The sequence below is a fragment of the Cydia amplana genome, chromosome 2 (assembly GCF_948474715.1).
Source record: "Cydia amplana chromosome 2, ilCydAmpl1.1, whole genome shotgun sequence".
NCBI classification, from domain to species: Eukaryota; Metazoa; Arthropoda; class Insecta; order Lepidoptera; family Tortricidae; genus Cydia; species Cydia amplana.
The window spans coordinates 8,470,389-8,484,980 of NC_086070.1; the positions used below are offsets into that span (position 1 = coordinate 8,470,389).

Genomic DNA, 14,592 nt, shown 5'->3' on the forward strand with positions numbered 1-14,592 from the left:
TTATGGGATCTGCTCCCATTTCAGGTAACAATGAAGATCTCAAGTACAGCTTAATCACCACCGTAATAAGCGGGTTAAAGGTAAATCCTTATCATTTGGTAGATCTATGCAGGTCGGCTGGTATCCATTGTCAATTAAAACCCCCCGGCAAACATAGCGACCGCCTTTTGCTTGTTCTAAAGCTTGTGCCACGATTACTTCCCGATGCATACCCTACGCCTCGGGGTGGATGTAGCTCGGACATTTCCTGTATTACTATATGCCTTCTCGACTAATCTTTATTCTGAGTGTTCACTCAATTTACATAAACATAAATCTAAATCTGATTGTTTTCTGAGACGACTCGATATTTCATCCAAACACTACAGTAATTACAGCATTATTACTTAATGAAATGTCAAGAGAACGTTCGTTGGATAATTAATACCTATACCTACCCAATCTTAATATTACAATAGGTATGAAATAAATGTACTCTTTATTGGCACACCTCAGTAAAAAGATACAAAAGAAAAGAAACAATTGATTAAATGGTAGAGACAGAATGTAGGTAGAGAGCGATCTCTTCCAGGTAGCGGGAACAGAGAAATTAATCGAAAAAGTAGGTGTTGCAAAAACGTTATGAAGCCTACATTTACACACACAATTGCAGTGAATGTTACATATAAGAAAAGAAATACAAATAGACATACATAAATATACATATAAACATATGTAAATAAGAGTAGCTATACAGGGTGCTTCCTGTAACAGGAGCAATAAATTAAACTAAAGGCTGTACTCTTCAAACCGACCAACATTTGTTCAGCAACTTTTAAAAATTATGAATCCTTTAGACTTCCTCTTTTTCATACAAAATAAATATTGCCTTCAATGTACGCTGACATCAGTGTGTTTGACGTTGCTTGTCACGCTTTAAACATAACAAAATTTGCAATACATTGCATCTTAGAATAAACTTGAAAGTGTAATAAAAATCAAAACATTAGTTATTTTCAAAAGTTGCTGAACAAATGTTGGTCAGTTTGAGGAATACAGCCTACAGTTTAATTTATTGCTCCTCTTACAGGAAGCACCCTGTATAATGTCAAAATATCGCTTTAATAGTCGTTACTTTTGTAATTATCAAAATTATAAGCATTATATCTCGCACAAAAAATGATTACGTTACCTAAAACGTAGCTCATAAACCTAAATCATAATTTAATATATGACTTAATGAACGGTTCAATGCGATATTTACTCGAGATGCTCCAGGCGAAAAACTGATAGCCTGTAATTCTGTTCTTATTACCCAACTGATACCAACAACGATAAGAGATTATTAATAGTTTAAACATGTGTTTACTAATAGTGATTTGCAAGTCATGCAAATCATTGACAATTATTTCTCATTCAGTATGAGTGAACAGTTGTACGATTTCATTTATTAACACTATCTACTCTCAATTTAAAACCGCAAGGAGTTATGCCATGGAACTAAAAATAAAACGACTCAGATATGAATTAGTGCCGCAGGTGTAAGCGCGAAAGTGACAATGTGATAGTAATCCTATCTAGGCAGCTGTCAGACTTGCTCGCTCTTAGTTATCACCGGCGCCGATATATCGATTATTTTAATCTGAACATGTTCGCAAATAAATGAAGTGCAATGGATATTCAATTTGATGAAGTGGTTCTGTCTTCGTGTTCAAAGAGACTATGATGCGTCATGAAGGTACGTAGCCACAATGCAGGCAGTTTGACTTTTTAATTCTGTAAAATGAGAACACTCGGGGGAGAGTCGGCTATATTGTACCGCCGGTTAATTTGTACCACATTAATAAATGATCTAATTTATTTAAACGAGAGGCATTAAACAATTCTCTAGAGATATTATCCTCGATAATCTGATCAGACATGGAATACGGCTAACAACGAACAAAGACAAAAAAAATCGTCAAACATGATCTAACTTTTGATGCGGGTTTGTAACATCGTAACTCGTGTTCTAAATAAGTTACTTAAGACAAGGCGTCTCCATTTTGTTATAAGTATCCTCTAAGCATATTAGGTAGTCAAATTTGTTGAAATGAGACACTGTTTGGCATGTTTGTTAAATTTAAAGTGTAAGATACCCACAAGATACCCAAATCAGCGCACATGTAACAATCTAGTAGATATAAAGTTTCTTTGTTTTATATTTATTGCTTTTTTTAGGGTTCCGTAGCCAAATGACAAAAAACAGAACCCTTATGGATTCGTCATGTCTGTCTGTCTGTCTGTCCGTTTGTCTGTCCGTCCGTATGTCACAGCCACTTTTTTCCGAAACTATAAGAACTATACTGTTAAAACTTGGTAAGTAGATGTATTCTGTGAACCGCATTAAGATTTTCAAACTAAAATAGATACTTAGAACTGAAACTCAAAAAATTTTTTTTTCATCACCCATACGTGTGGGGTATCTATGGATAGGTCTTCAAAAATGATGTTGAGGTTTCTAATATTTTTTTTTTCTAAACTGAATAGTTTGCGCGAGAGACACTTCCAAAGTGGTTAAATGTGTGTGTGTGTCCCCCACCCCCCCCCCCCTGTAACTTCTAAAATAAGAGAATGATAAAACTAAAAAAAATATATGATGTACATTACCATGCAAACTTCCACCGAAGATTGGTTTGAACGAGATCTAGTAAGTAGTTTTTTTTTTAATACGTCATAAATCCCCTAAATACGGAACCCTTCACGGGCGAGTCCGACTCGCACTTGGCCGCTTTTTAATGTTTAATACGTGTAGTTAGTTGTAAATACACTCGGAAGTATCTATTTAAGTTTCGCTTGAATTAATGTTATTGCTCATTGAAACCATTTACGGCGCTCAATGCCACATTGAATTAAAATTTAAAGTTCTTCAGCTGCGTTGCGCAGTGCCATCTACATATACACTACCATCTATCTACCTTTTTCTTTCACTATAGATTGAGCACAAAATAAAATAAATAAAAATTGATTGATAAGCGTGTACAAGTATGCATGGTATCTCAGAATGTGGGCCACGTGCTCCATTATGCCAGATAAACGGTAAAAAGTAACAGGACGGGGTTACGCTGAAACCGGTTCACTGGATTTGGTAATCGAATACAACACAGGACCTGTCCGTTTCCTTTTAACTAAAAAACATAAATGACGCATGCGGCACATTGTAATCGATTGCCATGCCTATCTACCTATTTCTAAAGTTTAGTTTTTTATTCAGTGCAAATGGTATACGAAATATTATGTTTGTTGGTCTCTATGACACTTTTGAAACATTTGCGATGTGTGGATGACACTTTCACGTCAATTAGACAGTGATTTTAAATGTGACGTTCGGCTGGCAACTGCAGCTGAATTGCTGTTGCGTCGTTTCTGCTGCAGCTTTGACGCGGGCGCTGTATCTGTCAATTTCCTTAATAAAATGAGTGATGGACCGAACGCCGAACGGCATTAATGCGGCGGCGAATGTCTTTATTTTTTATCAAGGAAATTGACATATAGAGTGGCGATAATGTTGCAACAGTGATGCAGTTGCAGTTGACATCTGAATGTCACCTTAAAAAAAACAAACCCCACACACCTGTAGTTAACTAACTAGTAAAATTAGAATTACATGTAACCATATACAGGTACATACATACATTTACATAATAGTACTCAATTCAATTTACATATTGCATATACATTTTAATATTTTAGTATTTTTTTTCAGACTAAGCTAATTACTGAACTAGAGAGCTTTAGGTATCTTATGCTCCTTTCCACAGTTTGGTTAGTAATTTTAACAAAAACCCTAATACCAAACATTCTTGCCTACATTTTATGAATAACATTCGAGCGTAATATTATGATTGCCAGTTTTTACCTAACATTAGTAATTTAGTAACGTTTTTTATGGTAATAACAGTATGATTTTGGTAATGTGCCCCGCATTATAATGATAAGTGTTATTTAGCTGCCCGACTATTTACGACCGGCAACACGCGTGTTGTCAGAATATATAACTGTACTTATCGTCATATTCGCACTTCGTTGGTTTCGTTGGTTGTTATTTTTACGAGTCATATTCTACGATAATATGACGTTCAAATGCTCGGAACGTAACATAATTTAGTTCGAGATTTACTTTTAAGATAACTTGTTAACTTTCAGAGCTATCTGAGTTGGATGACTCGGTCAGTCGTTAGTTGTAAATGCATTCAAACGCAACGAAAAAGATAACTTTATATGGAAATTGGATAATATGGAAAATGACCCGTTTGAAACAACAATGATGAACATTCTGGCGAAATGAAGTGCTTATTTATAAATGTGTGGAAAAAATAAACTCGTGCTTTATGGATAAATACAACTAGGAACAATAAATGAGTAACATCGCTTATCGTGTTTTGTTATAAATTGGTATTATTTCTAAGGCTTCTAGAGCACACTCGCGCGTATGCGTTTCTGCTTTAGCCGGAATTACATTCATCTTTAATGTTCCGTTGTAACTCTTACACTAATTCTATAATGCGTGCAATACTCTATCCTTGAGCAATCCCCCACGATATGCGAGCGTGTTATTTTCCTTGCATTTGCTGTAAGTGCTTCCTCAACGGCTAATAAGACATAATGACGTGTTATTTGTGAAGATTCACGAATTCCGATCGCAGAGAGTAAAATAAGGTGCTCCGGGTCACTGACCTGTGAGCTCCACAACCGCTACCGTCGGCGCCCGTCCTGTGAAAGGAAAAACTATTGTTAATTACACAGTTTACACATGAGTGTGTTTCAATTGTGAGTAACTGGATAGCAGGGCTGCCCAGTAATCATACAGTCCGCGACTCCCATATTAGTGCAATGTTCACGCTCACAAAACTCCGGGACAGCCAAGTCTAATACTGACATGGTGATGTATGAACCTAGCTATAAACTGAGGTACAAAGAGGCAACGAGTTCAGCTCAGGCCTCGACCTCAATATACACCTCCGTGCTAAGTCTCCAGGAAACACATCAATTTCCCAGTATCCCTCGATCCGATTTTCTCAACGAAGATTTCCTTAGCTGGCTGGCAACATATTTACATTAACGTGTTTGGTTTGCTTTTGAACTAGACCTTGCGTCGGTATTTACACTGCATAACATCGACGGTAATACCTGATAAGCGCGAGCTACACGTACTCGTAGTATTCGATATCACATTGTGTAACAAAAACTTCATATAATTACATAGGTTATCTATGAATATTTATCATACCTATCATAATATATCGATCGGCTCATATTTAGCGTTTTTTGCGTTCTTTCATACTTTAATTCGGTTGCAAGTAGTCACAAAATTAGCTAAAATGTACCTAATACGTGTACCTATTATACTTTTTGGTAGATTCAGCAAACACGTAACATTTATCTTCATTGTAATATCGCCGCTATACTTACTCAACCTCGTATCTGCAACACTCATTTGATGACAAAAACACCCGTATTCCGAATGAAAGGAAAGCGACATTTCCATCAAATGATTGTTGCAGATATGAGGTTCAGTAAGTATAGCGACGATATATTACTTCATTTGCAACGCGTTGAGATCTTTTACATCCGCGTGTTATCTCCAAGAATATAAATTATTTCACTCTAGATATTTTTTCACAGAACTGAAAATAAATCTTTTGCTCGGGGATAAAAGAGATTTGTGATGATTGTAGTTATATCAAAATGGTATGAAAAATATAATATATGTATGTAGGTATACTTATATACTTGTACTTACTCTAAGAAAAACTTATTTTCAAATAACTTTTCAAACCGTACGTTGTTATTAGCAACTTTCGCAGTTTCGTTCGCATACGAACTTATAAAACAACCTAAATAATATATAACAAAACGTTATATATATGATTAATACGTAGATTTAACATTTTTAAGATAACTACTATTTTAGAATACCAACCAAGAATTACATTATTTTGTATTCTTCTCCAAAAGTAGATCGCCCGCTTTACATATAAAGTACGTACTATGTTACTTGACCTCCCCGTACAACAAATGAATTTTTAAAATGTTAGAAAGTTACAAAATCCTCCTTTTATCTCACGATTGTTTGTAGTTTATCTTTGCAGCACAAAAAAAAACATATTTATTTTATACCACCGCGCCAACGTGTTACGAGTATTAAGAGTCCTACGAACCTAATAGCCACCATCTTACAATCGAAGTTATGCTATCATTTTATAAAAACATTTTGAAATAACATGAAATTTGTCATGAACATTCAAGTAACATTTTTATCTGATATACTAGTTTTCATTGAAGTTTTATGGGTATACAAAACTTCGCTCTATTTTATTTGCATAAGTTTTAGCAACGAAAACTAGTACCAAACATATACGAGTAGGTATATATTGTAAATGTTCACGTCTCATGTAATTTAAGCATTTTTTAAATGAGAGCGTAACTTCGATAGTAAGCTTCGAAAAAGCTGCTCCCTTTTTGGCGGCGGGTTTATGTGACTCTTAACAATCGGTTGTTTTGATAAAACTACATTACGCCATAGCAGTACACGGCCATCGGCTTGCAATTACAATTCCACGGAGGCGATTGGTATCGTTGAAAAAAGCTACCGAACTGTCAGTGGCGGCCGCTCTGATCTGCTGACCATTGAACCGTAGAAGGCGATCCGACATTCGTACGTCTGCCACTAGATGTGTATTCGAACCGGTGTTAAGAACACCCTGGCAGATTGAAGTGTTAAACGTTTTATAGCCCCAGCTTATTAAGGGTTTATGAAGGCAAAATTATCAGACGTATTCCAACACTAATGGATAGATTTTCCTTCTTAAGCGGCATTTATCTATCGCTGCACCATTAAAAATCTCATAGCAATAATCGTTAACGAATTAATAAAACCTCACTTCACATTCATAAATAAGCTGGTTAACTTTAGCACTTCGGCGTTACTAGAGATTCTCCGGTTGGCTTCAACTTTACTTTATAAGTAAACTACTACTACTACTACTACTACTACTACTACTACTACTACTACTACTTTTTGGGTCTTAACCCAATTTAAAAAAGTATGTAATTATAACTGACTTTTGCCAGTTTTGCCCGTGACTGTGTCTGCTAGAATGATGATTTTCGCGACAGAAACTATCCTAAATATGTCCTTCCCTGGGACTCACATCACACATTTCATCATAATCGGTTCATGAATCGGTTTTATCGTGAAGAGATACCATGTTTGTAGAAGATTAATAACATGTGTTACTCTTCGCTTTCGTACTCTTTATTGCTCTTGAGAGTGTGGAAAAATAGCAAGATCATATACAAATTAACTTTCATAGAGAAAATAATATCATGTTTAGGTACTCGTAGGTAAACATCTTCCCTCGAGACGATTATATATATTTATTATGCAGGAACGGGAGTTGTGTAGAATCGTTAACAACATTAAACTGGATTCGCCTTTAACGGCTTTTCACTTTTGACATTATGACAAACTGTAACCGTACCAGGAGCGTCATTTAGATTTTAAAACTGTAATTAATTTGATATTGAGCTAGCAATCTGCCGCAAAGCGTGTAGGACCCGATTTGAACCGAGCCGCACGTCGCACTTGTGTTCACAAGAGCATGTGAGGCCACTCGTCGCCTGCTGAAGCTTTAAACATGCGCTCTGCTATAACGACTTACATGTTCTTAAATTAACTTGAAATAATTACGTTATTTCTATTAACAGCAATACCACAACTCGTCTCAAAACTGCTTTACCTAAAGCGCAGCGAGCCCCGGGGGTGGATGTGTGATATTTTCGATGCAGTTTTCTATCGAGCTGACTCAATGTAACCCATCAAAAACATTACATGTAAAAAGGTGCAAGTCTCGCAACGCTTTCACTACAAAAAAGTTTTGAGATGTAATGTGAAACCAAGTCGGTTCTTTTAATCAGTGCCAGGGGTGTTAAAACGATATTGCAATATTTTTAGGTTTACCCTTTATGTGGCCATTAAACCCTAACTCTGTACCAAATTTCAGCTCTCTGAGTTTATGGGAAGTACTAATTCTATTCTGATGATCATGAGTGAATGAATGAGTGTCATTCGAGAGAAATTCAAAGAAGTGAACATTCTTACCCTTGCAGCTCAATACATACTTGAGAATATTATGTATGTTCGGAAAAACGTCCACGAATTCAAGCTTAACAGTGATATCCATAACTATAACACTAGAAACAAACATAAACTTTCTGTGCCCGCCCACCGCCTCCGTAAGGTTAGTACGTCTTTCGTCGGGAACTGTACACGTTTTTATAACAAAGTTCCCACTGATATAGCGAATTTACCACTTAACAAATTTAAGTCACACATTAAGCGCTCCTTGTTGAGTAAGGCGTACTACACTGTAAATGATTTTATAGATGATAGAGATGCCTTTAAGCCGGCAGCTTGATTTCGATAGTATAATAAGAGTTAATATGTATTGTTTTTCTTTTCTTTTTTTTCTTTTCATTGTGAATTAATCATGCTAGTGTCCAGTAGAATTGACACATGAGACCATCATGTTCTCGATTAATTAGGTATATTGTTTATATTGCTTAATTTAATTTTAGTTTTTGACACTTGGAGACCTTATACATCTCTAAGTTTTAATTTTATTTTTAATTTGTTTGTACATATTTATATTTTTAATGATTCTGACACTTGAGAGACCTATACATCTCTTAGTCAATATAGTCAATAATAGTCAATATATCAACTCATTTTGCTTAGTAATTATGTGAAGATATACCGTTTTTCATGTAACATACAAGAACAAAATGTTGTGTCTCACAGCTATACGTTATTACAATTTAAATATTAATATGGCCCGGCAGCTTGAATATGTCATGCTCGCTTAAAAGTCTTTGCTTACGGTGGCGTTGTTGATCGGGTCGCCACTTTCCCGAATGAAGGTTGAGAGAGGCGATGGCTGAGATACGCGTCATACTCGTGAACGGGTGCTGTTTGTGGAGACTGGTCTATTTAAGCTAACACGAGCTATTATATTTAGTAACTTTATTTTTGAGTATAATTACATGGACACACCTCATTCGGTTCTCGTATGCTATCTTATTTTTACTATCATTTTCTTTAATTTAATGAATATTTTAATTAGGTATACAGGATTTTGACTCTTGGAGACCCTATACATCTCTAAGGATAATTTGATTAACTACTATATATTGTAATCTTTTAGTGATGATGAGACTTAGAGACATTTACATCTCTAAATAATTTTAGATTATAGTTTTTGTATCTTTGTGTTTTTTTTTTTCAATACTATTGTTATTGCGTTTTTTGTAATTCGACATTTAGAGGCTTTATACATCTCTATGTTAGTTTGATTTGATATTTACGGCTTAGTTGTATTTTATAATTATTGATGTGTTTTTTTTTGCTGTATGTAAATTCCATATTGACGTGTAAAAGTGCCCTTGTGGCCTATTTGCTGAATAAATGTTGATATTTGATATTTGATAAATGCGAAACTTTGCTTTCGCTTAACTTCGGAACTAAATGACCTACAGACTTGAAATTTTGGATTTTAAGTATGTGATTATAGCTTACTGGATGACGAAAATTTCTGCGTTCTGGTCTTATCCAGAGGTTCTCAAATAGGGGCCTGAAAATGCGGCGAAATGGTTCCAGTAAAGGATGGTACGGCAGTGTTTGCTTCGCGCTCGACTTGGCGGGGGCACTGCCGTGCCCCCAGATGTAAAATAACAATTTAGTATTTACACTTTTCAAACTAGTGGAAATTCCTACTAATAATATAAATGCGAATCTAACTCTGTCTGTTACCTCTTCACGCTTAAACCGGTATAGAGACAGTTTGAGGCCCGGGGAAGGACATAGGATAGTTTCTATCAATCTTCATTCCACACAGACAAAATCGTGGGCAGAACCTCTTACTAAATAATTAAGTATGCGAACGCATAAATATTTCGCAATAGAAAATCGATTCGGAATGATGTACTAGTATAACTATCATTTTAAACCGAAGAAATATAACTTTTCACCTCCAATCGATTTGTAGCTGTTTCCAATGTTTCTGTCGTTATCATGCTTACAATTTCTTGTAATGATCATAAATGTGGCCAAACAATCCATAGCTATCATTACAGCAGCCCTGCGCGGAGCTGTTAAGTCTTCTCGCAAAGTTCGTGGAAGTCGGTCGACGTTCGTTTCGTCTCTGTTAGTTTGACACTTAAATTGCGGTGTTCGCGCATCCGAGGCGCTAGGGAGGTGTGCGGGTCATATCAGCATAACGTCTGTCTGACGCGCCGCGGTCACGCCACCCGCGTCTCATCCGTCACTGTCACGCTCCCTGGGCAAAATCCTCGCGTGATCAGCACTACCAAACGTTTTTATCTATGTAAAAGGTAAGCAACCCATAACCAGAAACGCATGGTGAGCATACTTCCGACGCCTTGGCTTAAGCATGTCTGATCTTGGCAATAAATTCGCTTTAGATAACCAGCTAACGTGCAATGTGCATGCTCGTTGCGATTTCGTGCCTTTATATCTGATCTTTATCGAACGCAATGGGTGTAAAATTTCTCGATATCTGTAAACATTTGTTGGAACATATTAATGTACAAAATATGCCCTCTTTATCAATATCCTGTTCGACCTTCGTACAAAGAGAACTAGGGTCATCAACCTGTAAATATTGACTCATCTCGTACAGGCATGTGACTATACACACAGTGCGCTTTTGTGCCATAGTATTTCTTTTGTGTAAAAGAGAACGCATTGAATGAATTTATAATTTAAAGTGTAACTTAGTCTTTTTTTCGTGTACCGCACAAAACTTTGTTCGCGGTACACTTATGGGATCACTTCGGTCTTGCAAATGAGTTAAATGTGTTTTTCTCAGAGACCGTTTGACGTAGATAGCTAAAATTTGGAACAGTTATAGCAACTACCACCACTAACGTTATTAATAAGTCAAAACCGCTTATTATTCAGATACGTAAGTGTATGTGTGATCGTAGGAGCGTTTCCTAGGCTATTGGTGGCATAGAATCTTACGCCGCATCGTACATCATCCCTGTTACTCAGTGACAATCCTGAATCGTCGATAGCTTCGAGAATACTAAACATCGACGGACTTCATCCAACAAAACACTACATCAACATCACACATGGAAATATTCGAACAAAGCACTTCCAGAACAATAGGGAAATAAACTATTCCACCTCCATTTCCCACCTCCGCTAAACTCGATTTGAAATATATTTCACCTCAAAAAGGACTATTTTGATTGTATAAATCGCGTGCGTATGGGATTTAATATATAAATCTCGGAAACTGCGTTGGAGGTGATACAATCGGACAGGTGTTTATGTTAGTAAAATACCTAACAAAAGTATAAAGTATACTTGTACAAAGTTTTTGAACGAGAACTGAAACTTTTAGTTCCTCTTCAAAATGAGGTTGAAAAACACTTGTTTAACACTTTTTGGTTCATATTTTCAGGTTTTCATGACTTTACCATAATATAAAAAAAACATGGTAGTAGAAACTGTATGTTAAAAATATCAAATAATGTCTATGTTTGAGCTAATAATTTGTAATATCCGAATAAATATTGGTAAATCGGACAACGACCTGCGCCTGCGCCGGTACCACGCTCTTTTAAACTAATCTACACTACGTGACGCCACGCGCCTTTTACCGAGACACCGTTTCACCGGACAACTTCGCTATTGAAAGATTTCACAGTGACGGAAAACGTGATTTTGTCTCGAGCCACTTTAATTCCAAAAGTCACTTCGATAGCGTAGGCTCGTCGAAATTTATAATTGATAACAGCTACAATAATAGTCAATATAAATTCAAATACGTACCTACACGTATTACACGTTTTGTCCGGGGTCCCTTTGTTTCCCATAAAGTTTTTTTATAATGACAAAACGGGTCCGTTTTGTCCTTATAAAAAGGACTTTATTTGTTTATACTACTCATAATACGAGTATTAAACTTGAGTGCTAGTAAACTTGTAAGACACTTGGAGTCTTCAGTAGAAACTAGATCTCTTCTAAAGAAGCGTCAACGTATTTGCAAAATTTCAAGTAGATTTGTCTATCTACTACTGTATGCGAAGTAGACACTGTTAACATTTTTATTTATGAAATTGGCTACTTTCCTACTAGTCAAATCAGCTTCTTTTTTAGAAGTGTCAAAACGATTTGCTAATATGGAATTTATATGAAAACGTGTGTAGTGACGTCACAGTCAACTCACCTACTTTTTATACTTCCATCCGATTTATTAAATATAAATTGTGTTTAAAAGATAGATAGCAGATCTATGTTTTTCTAATAATTATCTGGTGCTTTATTTCGTGCACGGTGTGTAATAATTTATTTTAAGTAGAGGAAAGTACCCAATTGTGACTCTGATTGTTGCCAGTAGATCCGTTTTAGCAACTTTGGTACTAAATTATATATACAGAGGATAGGTAACCAAAGCAAAAGCTTTAGTTATAAATTTTCACAGTTAATATTAATAGTCATTCTTATAACTGTGCACCTTCTTTCCAGAAAAAAATAAAATCTTGATGAAATAAAAAATATAAAAGTAGTGATACTGCTAGCTAACACTACCGCAGACCGTGAAATACTGAATCGGACCGTGAAATACTCAATAGCTGAGTATACTGAATCCGAATTCAGGATACTCAGCTATTGAATTACACCGTAGCCAAACCATTGACCGGAATGCTTTACTTGAACATCACTTTATTCTCGACCTTGTAACTTCACATTCACACGTCTGCACTTCTGCAGTACAGTAACCGCTGGTTTTAGGCGAGCAATGTAGGCATGCGACATCAAAGCTCAACGGGACGGACGGGGCGTGGACGGGGTTTCAAATCAAGGATCGAACTAGTTTATCTAAGCCAGTAACATGAGTGTGATTACCAGTGAATAACGCGCTTCTAGATTGTTATAGAAAGACAGTAATTGTCGTTAGGCTTAGTAGTCACTGATGTGAACAAGGTCATAGGGTTCTAATTGACAGATCCCAACGTGGCTGGCGGACACCGTGACCGCCTTCGTCCAGGCTGGCTAACTGTACCGCTACCGTACGACACGCACCGCCTGTCCGCCCGCCGGCTTGTCGATACTACCACCGCAACGGGAAATGCCCGGCTTCACTGCCCGCAAATTAATAATCTTCACTCACAACCATTCAATTTCCTCCGAAAAACTACTCGCTAGAACGATGCCGCAAACGATACCTAACTGACCGAGTAATAAAAACTAAACGCTTCCATAAACGACTGTCGATTCACACACATGAAAGTAAATCTTAGATTGTCTTGGGCTTTTACGAGCTTTTCTCCCCAAGAATTTAGCTGGCGAAGGTCTTTCTATGTCATCTCTATTCAAGTTCTACGTCTTCGGTTGCTAAGTGACACCGTTGCGAGAATCTTTTATTCTCCCTAATGCGAGCCGTCTCGGCTCTTGTTCGAAATCCTACTGTGACAGCCATTATAATTCTAAGCGAATGTGGAAGTGTACAAAGACGGCTTTGTGCTCCCCATAAATATTTATGAGTAAGTGCCTATTTTCTACACACGTGGGACGGTGGATACGCACGATACCGCCGGGCCTAATTGGACGTCTGTAGGCGCGAATTTGTTTCACTCTGACGGGAATCCTTTACACAACTATTTTATATCTATTTGTATGTAATGTCTCATTACTGCGTCCTTGACTTTAAGCTTGGTTTCGCTTGATCTATCTGAAAAATTATGGTCATTGCAGCTTCTATATATATTCTGAGTCGTGATCAGTTCTCTGATAAGGTAGTTCAGTTGAATTATATAATGATAAAGGCATGAAAGACACTAATCCTACTTTCTCTTAACTAGTTTCTTGAGGCCACTCCAAGAAAGTAAAACCCCGCTATGTTTGCGTCCGTCCTGTTGACATACAAATTGCGATGATAAATTATTCTGGGGTAGTAGATCTACTGGCGTTCATCCAAAGGCGTTATTAAATTTTACTCTCATTCCTTTTTGGTTTCACGCTGGGATCTGACAATCAATACTTTATGTTTTGTAATCGTAGCATAAGAATCAGTAGCCGTATTATACGCAATTTTTTATTTGTTTATACGTACATTAGTAGCTTTTTTGTTTAATTATCATTAATCCAATGTATGTTTGAGTTTGGTCGTTCGGGGACAGAGAATCACGTTCTGCTAGCAGAAAGTAACAAGTAACATACACTTAAGGAGGTGTATGTTTATCGTTAGTTTGTAAGAGGCAACAATTGTTTGCGACGATTGCGAGCAGGCAAGCAGGCGGCGACCGGCGACCCCAATCGCAAGCGCGCCGTATGTGGAACGCGGGAACGGTAGTGTGACTATGGCCAGTCTTGCCCTGGGCTGCCCCGACCCCTGCTCTCTACATGTTTTCGCTTTACATTACATCGTTTTGCGTCCATGCTTTTGATTCCATTATCGATAGCCATTTGTTTGAGTGTGTTTTATAAACTGGAATGTAGTAAATTTATTGTAGACTAGCCACCCGCCCCGGCTTCGCACG

The 14,592-nt window shown here is 36.9% G+C and overlaps 3 protein-coding genes across 4 annotated transcripts in view; 2 read left to right on the forward strand and 1 right to left on the reverse strand.

The window, feature by feature from the left end:
- Positions 1-14,592, forward strand: part of LOC134658242 (autophagy-related protein 16-1) — a 248,451-nt gene that overhangs the window by 63,357 nt on the left and 170,502 nt on the right. The gene's annotated exons all lie outside the window — the stretch shown is intronic.
- LOC134657973 (uncharacterized) overlaps positions 1-14,592 on the reverse strand; it is a 65,827-nt gene that overhangs the window by 33,296 nt on the left and 17,939 nt on the right. Inside the window, exon 3 of the mRNA XM_063513582.1 lies at positions 4,696-4,731. The gene's annotated coding sequence lies outside the window, so the exon portion shown is untranslated. The remainder of the gene's footprint in view (positions 1-4,695; positions 4,732-14,592) is intronic.
- The window catches only part of LOC134658582 (transmembrane emp24 domain-containing protein 3), a 263,572-nt gene continuing 261,000 nt past the window's right edge, over positions 12,021-14,592 (forward strand). The window contains exon 1 of the mRNA XM_063514243.1: positions 12,021-12,025. The gene's annotated coding sequence lies outside the window, so the exon portion shown is untranslated. The remainder of the gene's footprint in view (positions 12,026-14,592) is intronic.